The sequence below is a fragment of the Cuculus canorus genome, chromosome 9, assembly GCF_017976375.1.
Source record: "Cuculus canorus isolate bCucCan1 chromosome 9, bCucCan1.pri, whole genome shotgun sequence".
Classification (NCBI taxonomy): domain Eukaryota; kingdom Metazoa; phylum Chordata; class Aves; order Cuculiformes; family Cuculidae; genus Cuculus; species Cuculus canorus.
In genome coordinates, this window is record NC_071409.1 from 19,167,735 (window position 1) to 19,186,980 (window position 19,246).

The 19,246-nt window shown below is 36.8% G+C and overlaps 1 protein-coding gene across 9 annotated transcripts in view; it reads right to left on the reverse strand.

Moving 5' to 3' along the window:
- Positions 1–19,246, reverse strand: part of NAALADL2 (N-acetylated alpha-linked acidic dipeptidase like 2) — a 461,442-nt gene that overhangs the window by 420,513 nt on the left and 21,683 nt on the right. For 7 of the 9 annotated variants that reach the window (XM_054074712.1, XM_054074707.1, XM_054074703.1 and 4 more), the window contains exon 2: positions 17,285–17,347. The gene's annotated coding sequence lies outside the window, so the exon portion shown is untranslated. Of the gene's footprint in view, positions 1–16,881; positions 16,920–17,284; positions 17,348–19,246 lie in introns of all 9 variants that reach the window. The other 2 variants (XM_054074709.1, XM_054074706.1) reach the window with 1 other exon arrangement.

Consider the following 19,246-nt stretch of genomic DNA (forward strand, 5'->3'; position numbering starts at 1 on the left):
ACTTTGTCACACTGTTTCCCAGACAATGAAATGGTCCCAGTATCCCAAAGGCAGCTCTTCCTCACCCTAGTTTTCAAGGAAAAACATACACATTTTCTGAAACACTCTTTCTCCCAAAAGCACTAACAACTACAATTATTGAAATCTTAAAAAGAAAGGAAAAAGAGCCCAAATGAATAAAATTTGGCTAAAAGCATCACAGTTTAGTCTACTCGACATTTATAAATTTAGTTCATGATTGTTACAACTAAAAGTAAAAACAGGAAACTTGAGCATGTCACCTCATCTCAAAGAGCTTCCCTACTTCTGAGCAGTCAATGGATACTTCCATACTGTAATTCCTCCACACTTTAGGATAGTATTTTTTTTTTCCTACAGCAAGGAATCTGCATGTTACAGAGATGAAGCCTGATGAAACAATTGCTACATAATACTCTTCTACACACAAATATACATATCTTACACACAAACATATGCATATTTACAAAACACAGCCAAAAATCTTCCTATAGGAAAAAAAAGCGCCTCATCACTGGAGCTGAGAGTCATTGCCCCTGGCTGAAATTCATTCACGGAGAGCAGACTTGTACATAAAACCCCATCTAATTCCTCAAAAGACAGCTGCATACATGCATGGATCCTGCAGAGCTCATTTTGCCTCCTAGCTGAGCCATCAAATTGCAGTAGCTTGACAAAATCGGCACCTTTCCTACTGAAGACTGACAGAGGTGTGTTGGGCTTTGGAAGACAAACTTTTACACTCATGATGAAGAGCCACATGTACAGTTGATGATGAGGTAAAAACTGAATGCTGTGAGGATGGCTGTACTAAGTTGTGTTATCACAAAATTTATATCGTGAATTTGCTGTGAATTTGCAGAACCAAAGCAAGGGGCAGGAGGCGACAAAACTAATCATGAATGAAAATCAAAATGAATATGGGAAATAGGTGCATGCAGTAAAGGCAGATGCTTGCTAATTCACGCTGTTAGAAGTGCCTAACAAGTGAGCAGCTAACCTATTTAATGGGTGCTCAAAGGACCTAAAAAACCCAGCACAGACAGCATTAAATTTCATTAACTCACACTTCCAAAAAAGCTCTGTCAATATAAGAGCAGCAAATTATGGGTTTGCACGCAATTAATCAGCCATACAATGAGAACAAAGAAGGACAACCATAAAAATAAAGTATTTTAAAAAGTGTTTCTTTCTAATGCTAGTTATGGAGAAGACCTATGCTTAAATTTTACTCATTGACAAGTGAACACCTCGCTACCAATTTAGCCAATCGGTTAAGAATGCTATCTCATACTTCCTAAGAAAATATCATTAACTCAATCTCACAGACGAAGAAACAAGATTACAACATCCTAATTACACAGAAACATGTAATATAAAATGGGCAAAGATAACCATAAAATTCAATCAAGAAGGTTAAACCACTAACAATGTAATCAAAGACAAAGAAACAAATAAGCATAAGTTACAAATTACAAGACATTAATTTAACATCTAAATGTAAACAAACGATATTTCTGGTTTGTGCAAACACAAAAGACAAGGTAAGATGTGCTTCATCAGTTAACAACCTCCCTCAAGAATTAATGCACACTTATGAACTTAATGGCCAGTACAGTTTTCTTTAAAACTGTAAAAAAAAGTTTCCCTTTTCTTTAAGAGCTTCAAAGTGAGGATTTTGAGGCATCTATTCAGAATCACTGAGTAAGCTTGTTCTGCACAATTTCAGGAACTACGTACATTGGCACAAGTTAAGTGCAACATACTGACTGCATCAAAAATGGTAAGACTGACATTCACAGTTGTAGTAATTCATCTGGATAGCACTGCAATACATCTTCACTTTGATGTGTAAAGAAACAAGGTCTATACATTAAAAACTTGCTGTGCACCAGTGAAATAGCTCCACAATTCCTTTTACACAGTGAAAGGAGAGCATTTAACCTTAAAAACCTTCATCCCATTCCGGAATATACACAAGGCTTTGCTGGCTGCTTTAGAGTCACAAGTAAGAAAGGCTCTTTTGACCAGGAGATAATACCAAATTGCAGCAGCAGGGCCATTTATACGGCTGCATTATCCCATCCAAAAGATCCAGCCACTGACTCTGCTCAGGCTGACATACACAAATGGTGAGCAAGCCCAGACTGAGTTCTCCTCATCACTTAGCCTGACAGCTGGTGAAGGCTGAAAGACAGTCTCCGCTCCAACAGCACTAGGAAAAAAGAGGTAAGCAGAACAGATCACCAGAAATCACTCGTCACTCTCCCATATCCTATCCCAGATCTCACAAATTCATAATAACTAGAGCTTCAGGAGATGAGAGAAAAGAGAAAGTAGAATGGCTTACCTGGAAAATGAGGTAGCGGTAATTAAAGCAGATAATTTCTTCCTCTTTTCAATATCCTACTTACTTCTTAGCTTTAATCAACTACGCCCTGCCCTAAAATTTGCCGTGCAATGAAAGGTATACCTCAGAAAGGAATTTCTAATACCAGCTCCTTGTGGGACCAAACTGATATATTTTAGCCTATTTCTTTTTAATAAATGCAATGATTTTAATCAAATTTGTTCAGAGGACAGAAGATTAGTTAAAGAAGACAAGTAAATGAAACATTAAATTACGGTATCTTTGGGAATTAAAAATGTAATTTTATGTTATTATCAGTGGTATATTATGAATAAAGAATAAGCAATATGCAATTAACATGCAGCACAATATGAATACCATTTGGGAAAAATGAATTTGATATGTAGGACAGAAAGGTCATGAATTCTCAAACCTGATTCAATTTGCTTTACTCTACTGAATTTTCCCATGGGTATCTATTTAAATATTTCCAGGTATTTTCCTATACAAATCAAGGCACTAGTCCTGTAAGCTTGTTTTTGTTTGAGCAAACAGATGCTTCTCACATGGAGCTACATGGAAAGCAATGAGACAAAGTCCATAAGACTTATTCAAAACAATCAAACAGTAGAATTATGCCACAACAGACACCATACTTATGTCATGCAACATCACAGCCAAGAAACAAAAGACATTATGCTTAAAGATCTGTCAGCATCTTGCCACAGGGACCAAGATGACGCTGACCTCATACAGTCAGAATTACTTAGGTGGTTCCGTTGATTAAATTCCAAGTACAGTAGCTTTGGACTTGTTTCATGGCTCTCATGAAAAGGACCACCCTGCCATCTCTCTCCTTTTGGATGCTTACTGAGCCATAAACTGTGTCCCCTCTGACAAGGTACGAGGTATCTCCAAGTGTTCTATTCTTTCTAATGGTAAGAAATCATCCAACCAAATATGACAGCAAGAAACTAAGATAACACTTCAATCATATTACCATAAGTCTTTCCTTGATCGGGAACATTTAAGTTCACAGTCAAAGGAAGTTTTTGACAAGTGGACAAAAGAATTCACCTGAAAATATGTCCTTTATTTTGCTGCTGTTAGCCTGATGCCTTCTGCCAAAAAGTCTCCTATTTTAGTCTACACTTTAGGCATAAACATGTTCACATATAATCTTTCTGCTTCTCATCTTAATTATTTCAATACATTTTCGGTTAAACTCTATCTTACTCCTACTCAGAAAAGAAATTATTATGCACAAAAAAAAAAAAGTGCCCACTAAAGAGACACTCTCTTGGGAAAATTAGATGGATGAAAATTCCAGAAGTAAATTTTAAAGTCATAAAGCTTTTATTTTTCAAAGCATTTATCTATGATTTGCTTTTACCGTATCCCTTACCACATTATTGCAATTACTTTAGATGATCAAGTTAAGGACGATAAGTATCTTTGGAGATACTCACTGCTTGCCTCTTTCATTCTACACTCCTGTAGAGAGTTATGAAGAGGCACCATGTGTTTAACTGATTAGACAAAGATATTTGCTTACTCAGCCTAAATAGAGTTTAAAACTTTCGCTTAATCCAGCTCTTAGGACTCAAAACCTATCAGATAAAAACTAGTGAATATATTATAGTTTGAGAATAAACTCATGCATGGAGACTATTTTTAACTCCTGAAAATAATATTAATTGGTGGAGCATTCACAGTAGAGGTGTACCACTGGAATGCAAACAAGCACAGACTATTCAGAATGGAGGACAGGCAGTGATTTTGAAATGTTAATTAGAAACACAAGGGATACGAGAGAAGTGGGGAGGGGGAGGAAGTGCTGACTGTGAGAAAGAGAAATCTTTCAGAGCAAAGCATCCAGAATAACACTTCCAGTGAAATCAGAAACATGTAATTGGTAGAATAAGCAGAACAAAGTGCACACGTCTACAATACCTACACGAAACACTATTTCATACAATCACACAGTGCACTGAACTTGAAGCCATTTTCTATAACACAATACCTATAAACTCACCAGGTTTCCTACAGGCCAACTGCATCTCCCACAGAAATCAATAAAGAGCTTCATGTGGGTGGTCACGGAAAGCAATACCAAACAAAGCAATAGCTTTATTCAGATAAGTTGTGCAACTCCCGTTAAACTAAAAGAATTGGAAATGAATTAACATTCACAACAGCACCACCACAAGTAGTTTTTGCTATCTGGATTTTTGGAGAAGATGCAATACAATATTTTAATTTGTAATGTTTAAGATGCAAGAAATACTACTAAGTAACGGCTTCCCTCTACTGTTCAACTTTATTGAACTTCAAGGGCCTAAGAGCTTTCACAAAATTCACAAATTTTCACAAAATGTCACTTTTTCTACTAGTATTTTGCAGGTATCATCTGTTGTGATTCAAGACTCAATCAAACCACAAAACTAAAACAAATCAACAAAGAACAAACCAAACTTAGAAATCAATTGTGAAGTCAACCTGATTTTAATGCATATTACCACAAATTGTAACATCAATGTAGTCCCTCTACTATTAATGAAACAACAGAGAAAGCAACAGGCATTAGAAACTTCTGCTTGTGTCATCATGTGGAACTCCCTGCAAAAATGAAGTTGAGTGAAGGGTAAAGTTAACTCTATCCCATTTTCTCTCTTGCCACAGTATAGACAGGTCTCCAAATTTTCTTTACATAAAGAACAAACAGGAAGAAAGAGGTAACTTGGAATACGGGGACTGTTTTCCACCAAATTCAGAAATTCAGAAACTCACACGCAGTTAGGAATGGTTTCAATGTAGAATATTAAGACTGCTTTAAACAGTAGTATTAAAATACTAATATCACATGCAATGTACATGAAGCTATACCATCTATTTAGTTACTTCTGCTTTACTGTCCTCACAGAAGCAGGCGCAAGAGTTGTTCTCTGTTTGTCTCCCACCTCTGTGCAAGTTTAAGTGTGGAGGAAGAAAGATACTACAGTTCAATTACCATGATTGACCAGAAATTCTATCAAATTTAACACGCGTATTTTATTTTCATAAGAGAACCTGCCTAGGAACCTGATTTTACTTTTGGTTATACTGATCAAAGTTAGAAGTAAACCCATTAGAGGTGACCAGTTATGCTGTGAGTAAGAAAAGGCTTTAATTATTATCTTAGTAATTCCCTGCTATTGCAGGATGCAGCAGATAATTTCATTTAAATTCATATTGATTTTTTGTAACGCAGCACACTAATGCAATATAGCAGCAACAAAAGGAGTTATTCTGATATAAAATCTTTACAATTAAATATGTATTGGATTTCATCAATACTAATTTTTTAAGACATTGGAATCACCAATTTTGCTACATTATCAAATAAGATAATTTAAGACCAGAATCTGAGGATTATTTGCAATAACTTTGAGTGAGTAAAGTTAGTCTTTTAGAATTCACAATATAAGTTCCATTCACATCGAATTCCATTATAATTAATGGATCATAGAATAGTAGTTACTAAACACATTAACGACATTTTAATATAGTCATGAAAATTATATTGTCATAGGAGCCTTACATACAAAACTAATGGACTAGAAAGCTTCATTGTTTCAGTAGATAATACTGGAATTAGATCATTGCTTTTCTAAATTCATCATTCCAGACTGACCTTCACAAATGCAAAAAAAAAGTTTTTTGCTTATTGGTACATGAAAACTACACCTGCATATACATACATACACTCCTTAATAAAGCCATCCGTATTTCTAGGAGCTGCTAATAGCTTCTTCATTTTAGCACCATTCTTCCTTACAAAAGAGGAAGATAATAAACTCATTTCACTAGTTCTCTATATGAAAAAGGAATGAAAAGGCATCGTATAAAATCTGATCCACGTTTCCCATCTCTCGCATCAGGGTTCAATCTCCATTTTGAGTGGTGCAATACAGAAGCTACAGATTCAGGCTGCAGCTTGGGAGTTACCAGCCAACCATGCTGCCTGTTGGCTTGTGAAATAACAGAGCACTCTTTCAGCAGTCTGTCCCCATTTAAAGCCTAATGGCCCTACTGACTCCAGCTTACTACTTTTGACCAGGAGACATTACACAAGAAACAGCAGCCTTAAGAAAGTTATCCCTGTAAACTTACAAAGTAGTATTGCTCTGGCTGGAAAGAAGGCTGAAATTGAACAGAGGCATGTCTGCTCCCTGCCTGCTCCTGAGATCCTACTAAATATACATACTGGAAAGCCAGAAGAGGTAACATTTAATACATTAAGTTATCTGATCTTCTTGTTGCACTTGCTCACTAATTCTCTCATGTTTGGCTAAAAATGCCGTACATTAATGCCTTCAACATGACTTAAGTTTTGAACAGTGACAAAAAAGAGACAACTTAAATTGACCAGAACCTGCAAGCAACACAATCTTTCACATTGATACTCATCATTCTTTGTATTTACTCAGATGTTAAAACTGCTTCATTAAGGCTGTTTTTTTTTTTTAAACAAACATTATCAAATAATAATTGTACACAGGCACAAACACACACAGATACAGATTAAGTAAGTACAAAATTCCATTTTCAAGGAGGCAACAGAGCCTGTGAAGACAGCTTTGTAACCCTTCGCCTTCTATTTCTTGAGCCAATTTCAATAACCCTCTGCTTTAAAAAGACGTATCTGATAATTTAATACTTAACACAGCAAAGCAGTCTGGCAGCATCTCATTCTTGCATATACGCATGTACAGACTAACACAGAAGTTACCAAACACAGGTCCCTGAATCACAAAGGCATTTCAAGCCAAGTTGTAGATACACCTTTTCTGACAAGCGAGAACTGTGCGTAGTAGGATCCCAGCAGCATGCACGTGCACATCTCTGTATGAAGTGAAACAATGTGATTAGAATGTCAATGTGGGATGTTCTCTAACTCCTTTCACAGTAGACTTTCTCCATTCCAATGAAAACATGAAGTAGAAACATCAAGATATCTAGAAGGCAAAAAAAATGTGCCTCAACACTTAAAAAAAAGTTAGATTGCAATAAAACTAAAAGAAATTTTGAAAAAATTTAAAAAATCAGCATTCTGAAAGAATTCTACAGTTCAGCCACAACTTTAAGCTTCATGACTTTAAGGAGACTATGCAATGCAGAGTTATTCTTGCAAGTGGAAATTCTCACAACTGTCCAGTACATAACATATGAATGATCTGATCTCAGCTTTTCAAATGTGTGTGAATGCATAATAATGAAGACATTCATTGGGTTTTCCCCAAAACATCTAGAGTGGTCTGCTGTCTAGCTCCAAAGGTTTACAAGAATCACGTTGTTCAAGGGAAATTTAGTATTTAAGCATACTAGCAATTTTGAAAAATGGTACTAGGCATCTAGATAATGCTGCAACTCAGGTCCTTGAGAGCTTTGCTCTTTATTTAAAGTCCAATGGTAAGCAACGCGCTAGCTCACTACTGACAAGACAAACCAGGTACCTGCAAGAACACTGCTCTAGAGGCTGTGGTCTGAGACAGGCACCTGTAAGCCTGTCCTGCCTAGGAGTCAGAGACTCATATTAGTTCAAGCTATTCCCACCCCACTGCCATCGCATACCAGTCAGGCAGAGGACTACAAACTCATGCCATCCTGACTTCCAAACCAGATTTGCTCTGGCCCTCACTAACTTGAAGCAGACAAACAGCGAGGCTAGTGGTTTATCAGAGCCTCACTGAGCAATCTCTCTCTGATGCTCTACCATCCTGTCAGAGCATTTGAAGCACTGTGTACTGCTAAATGAGAGGGAGGTACAGCTGCATACAGCAATAATCAACAGATTTTGTTCCCTGCTGCTGAAAAGCTGTTGTCCAAATCTACAAATCACCACATCATTGTGCTCTTTTTTTTTTGAGAATGTAATATAACAATACAGATTGAGGTCCCTGGATAATTCAATGAAGACCTGCATTCTTTCTTAGTTAAAGTGGATCTGCTTAGGGTATCATCTTCCAGAATCCACTGAAAGCCAGTAAAAGTAATCAGGTAAAACACTACTTCTCGGAGAACATCTATTTCCTCAAATTTAAGCATGCTTTTCACCGTGAACTCTGTGTCAAGCTCCTCCAGAAAACAACAAAAGAATCACTAGATTTCAATCTAAGTTTCAGGTGCAGAAAGAGAAAGGCTCCGACTCTGCAAAAAACATTACTACTGATCCTCTATTGGAAGGCATTCACAAATTCTGAGAAAGGATTACAATAAAACAAATATTGCATGGATTCACAAGCATTCCTGATTAAAAAGAATGAAAAGAAAAAGGAGTAGGAAACATTAGAAACACCTATGAATTGCTGTTTCTGCTTCCACTTGCTCCCAGCCGTAGGAGGCCAGTGTTCTGGCTGTGCATTCCTGTGGCCAGGGAAGGAAGACTGCAGACCGCAAATGGCTTCAGTGGCTTAGTGAACCTTAACCGGCCATAAAATTAAGACCAAGAACATAACACCATTTAACCACCATTGCAGCTCAGCGGTCACTTTGTACGTAGCATGTAAGAATCTAACACAGCCTAGAAAAGTTTGACAGTGCCTTTTCTACAGTAGGTAAAAAGACCTGCTTTCCATTCCGCAGAGCTCGCAGCATAAACTGATCTCAACACCGGACAGTGAAGATGATGCATCAAGGACGAATGTAAGCTAAGCACCTTTAGAATGGTTTATGATGTTACCTGTATTCCAAGTTAATATCAGAATTTTATACTGGTACGTTGCTGTGTCTGAGGCCACTGGAGTTATGCTGCAGCTTCTTTACCAGACTGCATTATATTTCTTCACAGTTCCTATCTACTTTCAAATTTAAGCCAACCCCAGGGACTGCAGCCATTCGGTATTTTTGTTGATAGCTTAGCTGCTTTACTGCCATCTCTCTCAAGAGAGCTTGTTAGGTGTAATACCTCTAAGAAAAGGTTTAAGTAACAGTTCGTTCCAAGTCCTGAGAAAAGTAAAAATAATTTTAATTATGTTCTCATTTCCATGCCAGGCCATCTTCTTTACTATGACAACCAAATACACGCTGTACTGCAACAGCTTTTGAGAAACAACTGAAAAAAATATCCCAGGCTCCTTAAAGCTAGGAAGGCAGTTTTATTTATTCAGCAGTAGGTATCTGAAATGCCTATCATAAAGAAACTGTAAAAACATTTGAACAGGTATTGCTTATTGCAAAGGGAAGCGAGAGAAAAATCTGAAGTATAGCTTGAAGACAAGTCATAAGAATATCTGCATTTGTCAAGCTTCAGCTGATCCGGAGGTATAAGAAAAACATGAATGAAAAAACACTGGGAAAAAGAAAGGTAGCAGACTTCTTAACACTTGGTTGAAGGAACTAATATAGCTATAAAAGCTATAAAACAAGGTGTTCTCAGGTCTTATCATAAAAGCATTCTTACAAACATTCCAGAACCACCAATTCAAAATTAATTATTAATTCAAAAAATAAACACCAAGGGCCACATCCTCTGTCTTCTGTTCTGTCTCCTCTCTCCACTTCAGTTCTGCCCCCACCCGTTCCTTTATTGCTACTCATGTCTCAACATGCATCTAGTAGGCAGACTTTTCTCCGGGTGTTATATGAGAAGTAACGGATAAACAAGAGCATAGACACACATGAGCAAATAAAACTGATGGAATAAGTTTTGTGAGGCCCAGAAAAAACGGAAAGTGCTTAGTACTTACATTGTTAAAAAGGGGCAGGGGGATGTGGGGGAGAAGAGTGCATTTACTTTTTTTTGTATCTTATGTTTTAAAGGAAGAATTTGAAAGCAATGCACCAACAAAGTTCATGAAATTTTATTTCCAAAATTTTGTTTTCCGGAAGATATGCATTGTACAGGTGTTGATTAAAGCAATGACAGAACTATCCAGGAAAAAGGATTTATCTGAAAAAGTCACGCTTTATGGAAGTGCTAATACAAAGCTTGTAATAAATGTTACTCAGTGAACTTGCAGCAAATCTATAAGTAACAAATTCAGTGACTCCCAGTGCAGAGAATTTCAAACAAAGAGGAGGCATCGCTGATTTTGATAGAAGGCACAGGCGGACTTGGAGGAGCAAAGGCAATAACAGGAATACTTAACCCTCTCAGAGAAACCTCTCAACAAATCTGGACCCGCCTACCTTCAAGTCCCTCAATCCTGTCTCTAAGCAATGCATTGAAACCTCAGGCTTTTAAGTTCCATTTTCTGCAAGCCTCACACATTGGAGATCATCCTTGTTGCAGCTGAAGCCTCCATTACTTTAATTATAATATTATTTAAGTGCTGTGCGGGTGTTTTGTTTGGGGATGGGAGCTGGGGTGATTTGTTTCTTTAATCAAAAAATGGGTCATTATTTCTTGGTTATGGCTTTAGCTTTTGTGAAAATAAAAACATTGCAAAATATTCATCTTGGTAAAGATGAGCTCTTTTCCATAATGCATTAAGATGCCTTAGAGGAATGAAAACATTCATACTAGGACTGTGAAATATTTTGCTTTGAGCAGTGCTGTATCTGTACATATTACCTGAACCTCCGTCAGATAGACTCATAATGTTGCTGAAATCCAGAACTTTGTCATTGACATCCCTAGGATGAGACTGGTTTATTCACAGAGAAATAGACATATTCTTTCTAATTTAAAAAAAAAAAAAAACCCAAGGAAAAAAAAAAACCACTGCACCAACAAATCTGCAGAACTGACAATAGGTTCCTCAAAGGAGTCTCTTAAGTAAACAGCTTGAAGAGCTCGATTTACTGATCATCTATCAGTACTGCTGATCACTTTTAAAATGTCATTCTAGTATAGCACTTGTGCTTGATCCTGCTTTCATTAAAACAAATGTTGAAACTCTCCCAAGAAGATTACCTCCTTTACAGGTCTTCAGGTATTGGAAGCACTCACTTCTGAACTCAGATGTGTTATATTTATAACAGGATAGTCTTAAAGAATTAAGTATACTGAGAACGCCACAACATTGGTAAAACTACACCTCTTCCCTGTACTGCAGCAAGGTCAGAAGCATCAATTCAAGCGTCCACATTTACTTTAATTTTTCATTAGTCATGTGAGAAATAACAATCATATCTTGACTGCTTTGAAAATTTGTTTATTGATAAATATCTAGTGTGCAAAACAAGTATTGATTATGCTACTTTGCTTGAAGCCAAAGGCCAATTGTAGCATCACACAAGAGTCATTAATTCCAATTTGCATGTATGGAGCCACTCATGCTTTTCTCCGTGCTAAGGCCTACAGCGTCCTACAAGATCACGGAAGAATCGATCTGCATGAGGTAGTGAAGGTTGGTCTTAAATTCAATGTTTCCTTAATTACAGTTCTGATTTTTTGTTGTACATTCCCAAAGCCTCCACCATAGCAAACTAGACCTCAAGGTCTGGTTTATTCTTAAAGAAAATGGCTTTATGTTGAGATGTGACAGGCAAAAGCCTTGCTAACAACTTCTAGAGCTGCTGCTGAAAATATTAGTAAAGGAAGGGATAATGTCCAAATTAATTGAAATACTAAGTACAAACACACACAGCAGAAACACACAAGTTTGGTGGTCTGGAAGGAACCTTTCAACCATGATACGCTTCATAGCACAATCAGAAAGATGACCTACAAGGGCACAGCAAAAAGAGTGAAACAATGTCCCCGTGGGTTTCAGAATTCCTGCTCTGAGTAGGAGAACATTGCAACTTGGAAGGGCTTGCACACAGCAACTTTTCTGATCAATCTGGCTAAATAATTTTCTAGTCTTCCTCCACCAGAGTAGTGCATGGGCAGCTCCCTCCCCATCCAGTCAACACAACCCTATTACAAACACATGCTCAGAGCATTCATCGTTTAAAAAAAAACACCAAGGAAACCCCCGTCAAGGCCAACTTGCAATATTATCAACTAGACAAACTCAGGTCTCCATCCACCACTAGAGGGAAAAAAATGCTCAAAATTCTCATCCTTTAAATTAACAGTATGCAGCTTATCGCTGTATTAGTTTAGCCACAAAAAACTCACCATCATCTGTAACGAAAAAAGATTCTTCTTGTGTTGGCACAGACTTTCTAATAGTCTTCAGTCCTCACAGAGGACAAATATTTTATGCACGGTTTCTTTAAGACCAGGTACACAGCTTTGTAAGTTGATTTTTAATTTTAAGACAAATACTTGAACTTCCAGTTTGCTACAAGCAAAAATCACTGCAAGCATGAACCTTTTAGGAATTTAATAAAATAAATACGCTAGCCTAGAAAAACTATACTTGGTTTTATATATTGTTATACAGATCCACAGTATTTCTATGATCAGTCATACACTACTGCAGTCAGAAAAGATGAATTCATTCCTCTAAGGAATTAATATGCAATACTAAAGGATTACGTTATGGTCTTCTAATTACTTTATGGCACCCTATAGAGAGAATCAACTTCAAACAGCAACGTATTTCTGTTGATGAAAACATTGCTCTACTTATGTGTCATTTTAGTATGGCATAGCAGGCCGTCACAATCTACCTCCTGCATGCAAGTCAAGTTTTTACAAATGTTAAAAAACTTAATTATGCCTCTGTACTTAATTTGAGAATGTTCTTTCCCCAGAACAGTGGAAAGTCAGTGAATGCTCCTAGCAGCAGATGGTGGGGGGTGGAGTGCTGTATCTGCCTCATTTCCAATGAAGACATTGTGTGAAATCTTGGCTCTACTTAAGACTACTGTCACCAGTGAAAAGTTGGCATAACCTGCTTACAGAGCTACACAAGAGTCACAGGAGTTGTCTCCAGCCATCACCGACTATAGCTGTAATGTTCAAAGGACATGCTTATCAAATAGAGCTGGTGCAATTAACTCAATGGCAATTGATTGATTTTTCTTACAGTAATTCAAATCTGTATGCAGCTATATGTACTTGGGAATCAATTCCAAAAGGAACCTGAAACATTTTGCTCTAGTATATGCAGAAAAAAAACCCAAACAGCTGCAATTATCATTATTTGTTGCTTAAACAAATACTGCGGTTTCATGGGGAAAAAGAAATTAAAACGCATTAGGTCCTACTAACACTTTTGTGAGCTGAATATATTCCCAAGATGTCCTTGCTAAAATAATGACTTGAGGCACTTCCCTCCACTGTCAAATACACGATGCATAGATGATCACACTACACGTATTTTGAGTCTGTTTTGACTAAAGACTCTTTGAACCTAGGGGTCAGCATGCAGGCTTCCACCCCTGCCTTTGCTCTGCTTATTAAGCAGCATTTAAACTATTTTGCCATTAAGCTATTTCGTACTATTTTCCTGTACAGTTTGGGGGATTTTCTGATGGTTAATCTCTCTGACCATCATTAATAGATTACAGCTAGAGGCAACTATGAGAGAATGATCAATTAAGCAAGTGATTAGCAGTCTCCATTACTCTGTCCAACCCCCTAAAATGAAGTAGTTTGTGCTTGACCACCATGTCAAAACAGATACAAGTAAAATGCATGTTACCTCATTATTCCTGTTTAAACAGCAAATTACCTAAAAGCAACTCATTCAGTCATGGCAATGAGGAACTGCAAATTGTTTGTTAGCACTGTCTTGTGGGCATGTCTTCTTCATACGTCCTTTCTGCTATGAGTTCTACTACACCACTTGAAGCAATACCGGTTATAAAGCAACTACACAAAACACTTCAGAGAAAACCAGCTGGATAATAATGTTTAATAGCAGCTAAAAGGCAACAGCAGCACAGAGCAGAGACTCAGATACAAAGAGGTGAGGAACAATTTCTTTACTCTATGAGTGACGTTCCTGAAGTCAGAGTAACATAGACAATCAAGGAATAATATGGTGCAAATAAGAGGTGCTAGAAACTGGCCCAATTTTAATGGGCAAAGATCTTCTGAATTTTAAAATGCATGTGCCGAAAGTGAAATTGTAACAACTTAATTGACAAATTCATAAGCGATAACTCCTTCAAATCTTATCCTTCCCTGCCTGACTGCTATCTTCCTTTACCTCCCTCCTTCTTCAATTACTTTTTCTTCATATATATAAGAGACATCTTATGCCACGAAGAATCATGTATTTGGGGACTGGGAAGGGTCTGTGATTCACCATACTGAAATACAAGACCAGCACAACCCCAAGACCTAGAAATGCAGCACATTTATTAATCTCAATGGGAAAAGAAATATTTGTGTCTGAAAAGGGGTTGAAGTAATACTCTGTGTTCAGGAGCCAAACAAATAACTGTCATCAGGAATACCAAAGTGTAATTACTGGAAGAGGGGAAACAATCCACTATCAATAAAACTGAAATTTTAAGTTTTAACATTTTACAGTTTATAAACAAACTGCTTCAGAAAGACAGAGCTGTCAGTTCACTTCCCTATTCTCTTACAACTGGCTGAAAATAAGTTTAATAGAGATCTGTATTAGCAACACAACGCTGTCTTTGCCCCACTGCCAAGAAAAGTTCTCACTGGAACGAATGCTCTCTGTATTCCTTTGGGTCTTCCTAGGCTCATTCCCTGCCTGCAAGTTCCTTAGTGAACTATTAATAAATAAGCAGCAGTAGTTCACGTCTCCCTTTTTCATTAATCTGTATTTGCCATTTCATGGATGGAGATGCTAGACTATATCCCACTGAAGTTATGTTCTAACTGATGGTAATTTTATTATTCAGCACATTTCATCCGTTGCTTGTAGGGACATCCAACAGTCAAGAGAAATCTTACAATTCAGACTAATACATGGAAGTAATTCTTATATATGCAATCAGCTACCATACAGGGATTTACATATGCGTGACTATGCATCAGAGTATGCCCAAGTCTACAGAAGAAGCTTGGACTAATCAACATCACTAACATTATGCAACTGAATATCACGTTTATATGCAGAGATTTTGTGACTGGAAGTCTAAGCTTTTGCAATTCTGCCAAGTCGTATCTAGCCAAGACTTTGCTATTGTTTCAAGGCATTACAGAAGTGTTCTACATTTCCCTATGCAGCAATGCTTTACTCATAAGTGCATGCCCCATTTAGGTTTGAAATGCTACAGATTTCCATTTAGATTTACGTCAAAACAATTTACTGTATTGTTAAAGTCAAATGAGGGGATGAAGTTTGGGAGATTTGTAGAGCTGACAATGCTGAGTTCTACTTCATTTTCACTTACATTTTCCTTCCTTCTCTCTTTGTTTACAGTAACAACAATAATTAATTACATAAATATAACAGCCTCGAACCATCTAGTTTATTCATTTAAATTATGTCATCAGTTTTCAGAGTGTCAGGACTCATTTTCTATGCTTGTACTAGATTCACATCTCAGATTTTCTTCTAATACAAACAGGAGAAAAGTGAGGTTGGGTAGCCAACTGCTGATATCACGGTATGGGGGACTGCCTTAGAGAGCTTTGTTCCAAAGCTTGTGCTAACATGTAAAGAAAACAGTGTCCAAAGTACAAATTAAGGGCATTCTTTGGTAGTTTTAGTGAACCAGTTTTGAATAAAAATAAAAATTCTGTACTTTTGGCAAAGTTAACTGTTATTTTAGGTATTCATTTTTAAACTTATTTAAAAACAAATTCAACACATTTCAGAACTGTAAAATCTGGCTGTGAATGTAACACATTAAAATGCTCAAACAGCTAATAAATATACACGAAATAATGCAAAGAAACTTCTGCTGTATTAAAAGTAGAGCTAATTGGGCTACATTACAATACCAGACGAAAGAGGAATAGAAAGTAAATATAAATACAAGACAGGTGATATCGTAAACTATTCTTAATTTCCTAAAGAGTTCAATTCCTTCCCAGATTTCCTAAGAGATTCCAGAGTACAAAAATGACAGCAATGTGGTTTTTCTTTAGTTCTTCTGTTTTCAAAAATCTGCTATTAGCAATAGGGATAAACTTCAGCAACTTTTAAAAACAAGCTATGAAGGAAAATAATGTGTACTGAAATAGAGATTTTGTGCTATTTAGCAGATTACAAAGTGCGTGTGAATCTTTTGTTGAAGAATGGCTTCAGAAACACACAGAACATCGCTGTTCTTTCTATACAGTCCAAATTTGCTTTTTGAAGTTAGTGGAAAGCAGTGGACTCTTTTCCTATTGATATTTGCACATTAGATCTCTTGGACACTACAGAAAATGCATAAAAAGCCCAAAAGTTCCTCTGAAGTGTAGTAATAGGTCGGTTATTAAAAACTTCCAACTCCTATTTAAAGGATCATGGGCATTTCTATACATGTTAATGAAGTTCTCTTTCACAGCAGTTTTAGATTGTTATCACAAGAAAATAACGAAGATTTTTTTTATTAGAAGTGATAGCAGTTTAGATACTTCACTGTATCTAAACCATCTCAAGTATGTCTTATAATAAAGCTCCAACAAATATCCATGCTAATACTTTTGCATTAAAAGGGGTTTATTGATATCGACCATTAGGTTCACTTACCCAGCCAGCATAAGAAAAGCCACTTACCTTTCTGTATGTTTACAAAGCAGCAACATGCACTGTAACTACACATTTAAGAACAATGAGAAGTTATAAATACTGAAGAAAAGAACACTATCAGCTTAGAAATACTTATTCTTTAGAAACAAATAAAAACCCATAGCTATATACATTTTGTGTCTAGTGCTGCTGCATGCAACATTTGCAATGTAATTACCATAATTCTCAAACAAGACTACAGCAGAAACTAAGAAATAAATCCATTACATTAGTAGCATTCTCCAGTGTGGATTGTATTAAGCAGCTTTCATATACATTCATCAGGTAATTGGTAAGAATTTCTAGCATTTCACCCTTTATAAGCAGTGAAAAGTCAATATTATCCAATTTGCACAAATGTTAACAAAAAGTCATAATCCGGGAAGCTTACCCTAGGTCAATAGAAAGAAGCCCAGAACCATCCAAAGTTATTCCCAATGTCCAGATGAGAGATCTGAAAAAGAGAATAACAAAGGGTTTGTGACAAAGCTGACACAGAGTACTCTGAAAGGAGCAAAATCAATTGTGACATTTTTCATTTATTTGTAAATGCCTCTTTGGCAGTATGCTCACTCAAAACGACAGTTGACTCTTATAGTATAGAGGAGGTGATGGTCAAATAGAGGAATCCTGACAGTTGCTTTAATGAGATTCTGCATTAGGACCACTCTACCTCTTTCCCTCAACAAGGACTATGCCCTTCACTTTCAATCTTATATCCTCCAATTTGGAAAGCATTAACCCTATAAAAAACTCAACTCGGCCTCCTCTAATGAGCATCACAGCTCTTCTCTCTACATTCTTCACTATCTCACTGACATAGATAAAGCTCGCCCACAATTTTAAATACGTATAAGTAGCATTGAGTAAATTAAACTTCAACTTGATACTATTACTTTAATCAAACTCTAGTTACAGTGTGTGTGGTGAGGGGAGGACAAGACTCTTGAAATAGACCTTAGCTGGTATCAGAAATGAGCATATGCCCACAGAGTATCCCTTTCAGCTCTAGAAATAATACTAGTGGAAGAATTCAACGCAGGAACCTCTGATGCTCACATTTTCTTTACCGCAAAAATAAATAGGGAAATTTGTAACATAACATGAAACTTGCCTTGCAAATATTGAGAGAATAATCATTTGGGGAACAGAAGCAGATAGGGAATTTTAATAACTACAACAGCACGCAGCATTACACCAAATGTTCCATGAATAAGCCACTTACTTGAGCATGCAATGCTTGAATGCACTTACTGTGATATACCTCCGATCTGCGCTATTTTCTCTATACTGTACCTCAATAGTACTTTTTTTGTTGTTCAAACTTGTTTTCTAGTACTACACACATCTTACAATGGAGAGAAGTGGCCGTACTGAATATATCGAGTTAGCCTCAGGCTGCACTGAAATTAGTATTTCATCTTCTGCTAACACCATTAACATCAGTAAAATTTCAAACATTTTAATGGTAATGTTCTCATCAAAAAAAAACCAAACCCAAAACCACAAAACAAAACCACCACAAAAATAACCAAAACCTCCACTACTGGCATTGCTAAGAGCATGAACCCAAGTTCTTTTGCATGAGACAAGCAAGTATGAGTTGAAAAAAACTAAAACACACATAATATTATAGCTCAGTCTAAATTTCAGAAAACAATTCCGTATTACCTCGGTGTTAAATCTGGCTAAGTCATGTTGTGGAGGCTTGCAATGAAATCATCATATCGCATTCTGCTACACAATTCATCTACATAAACTCTGAGTAAAGATCTTTCATTTCTTGTAAAAAAGAAAAAGAAAGATGGCTCATCTTTACGAGTTACAGAGCAGTAATAAGCAGTTTGCTCGGCAACCTTCAGCAAAACTTTCACTTTCCACTTGACTCATTTGCTTTCAAAAAGCCCACAACTTTTCTGACTACGGCAGAGCTTTCTAGGAAACATTTTTCAAATCTTCACTTTGAGGATGCAGACTAAAGGCATAAGTTCAAAGTCTTTCACAAAATCCTCCCTGATAAAAACTCTCAATACAAAGAAACGAGGCCCGTGATTCATTTTCAATATTAGCTACTAGTCTTCTTTTAATGTATATTCACTCTTCACTGGAATATTTTAAAACTAGTGTAACAAAGCCTAACACATTAAATCACCTACTGAGTACGTCAAAAAAAAAAAACAGTACGCTTCAAAACAAATTCTCTGGCAGTTTCTTCTGATTGATATCAATTCTCCTAAGTTAAAAGACCCTTCCTATTTCATTCTTAGAAATATGCAGTTACTCCTAGCAACCTCTCACATTTGGGTGGAAAGCAGAACAGGCCAGATTCTGATCTCCTGCTCCAGTACGGGAG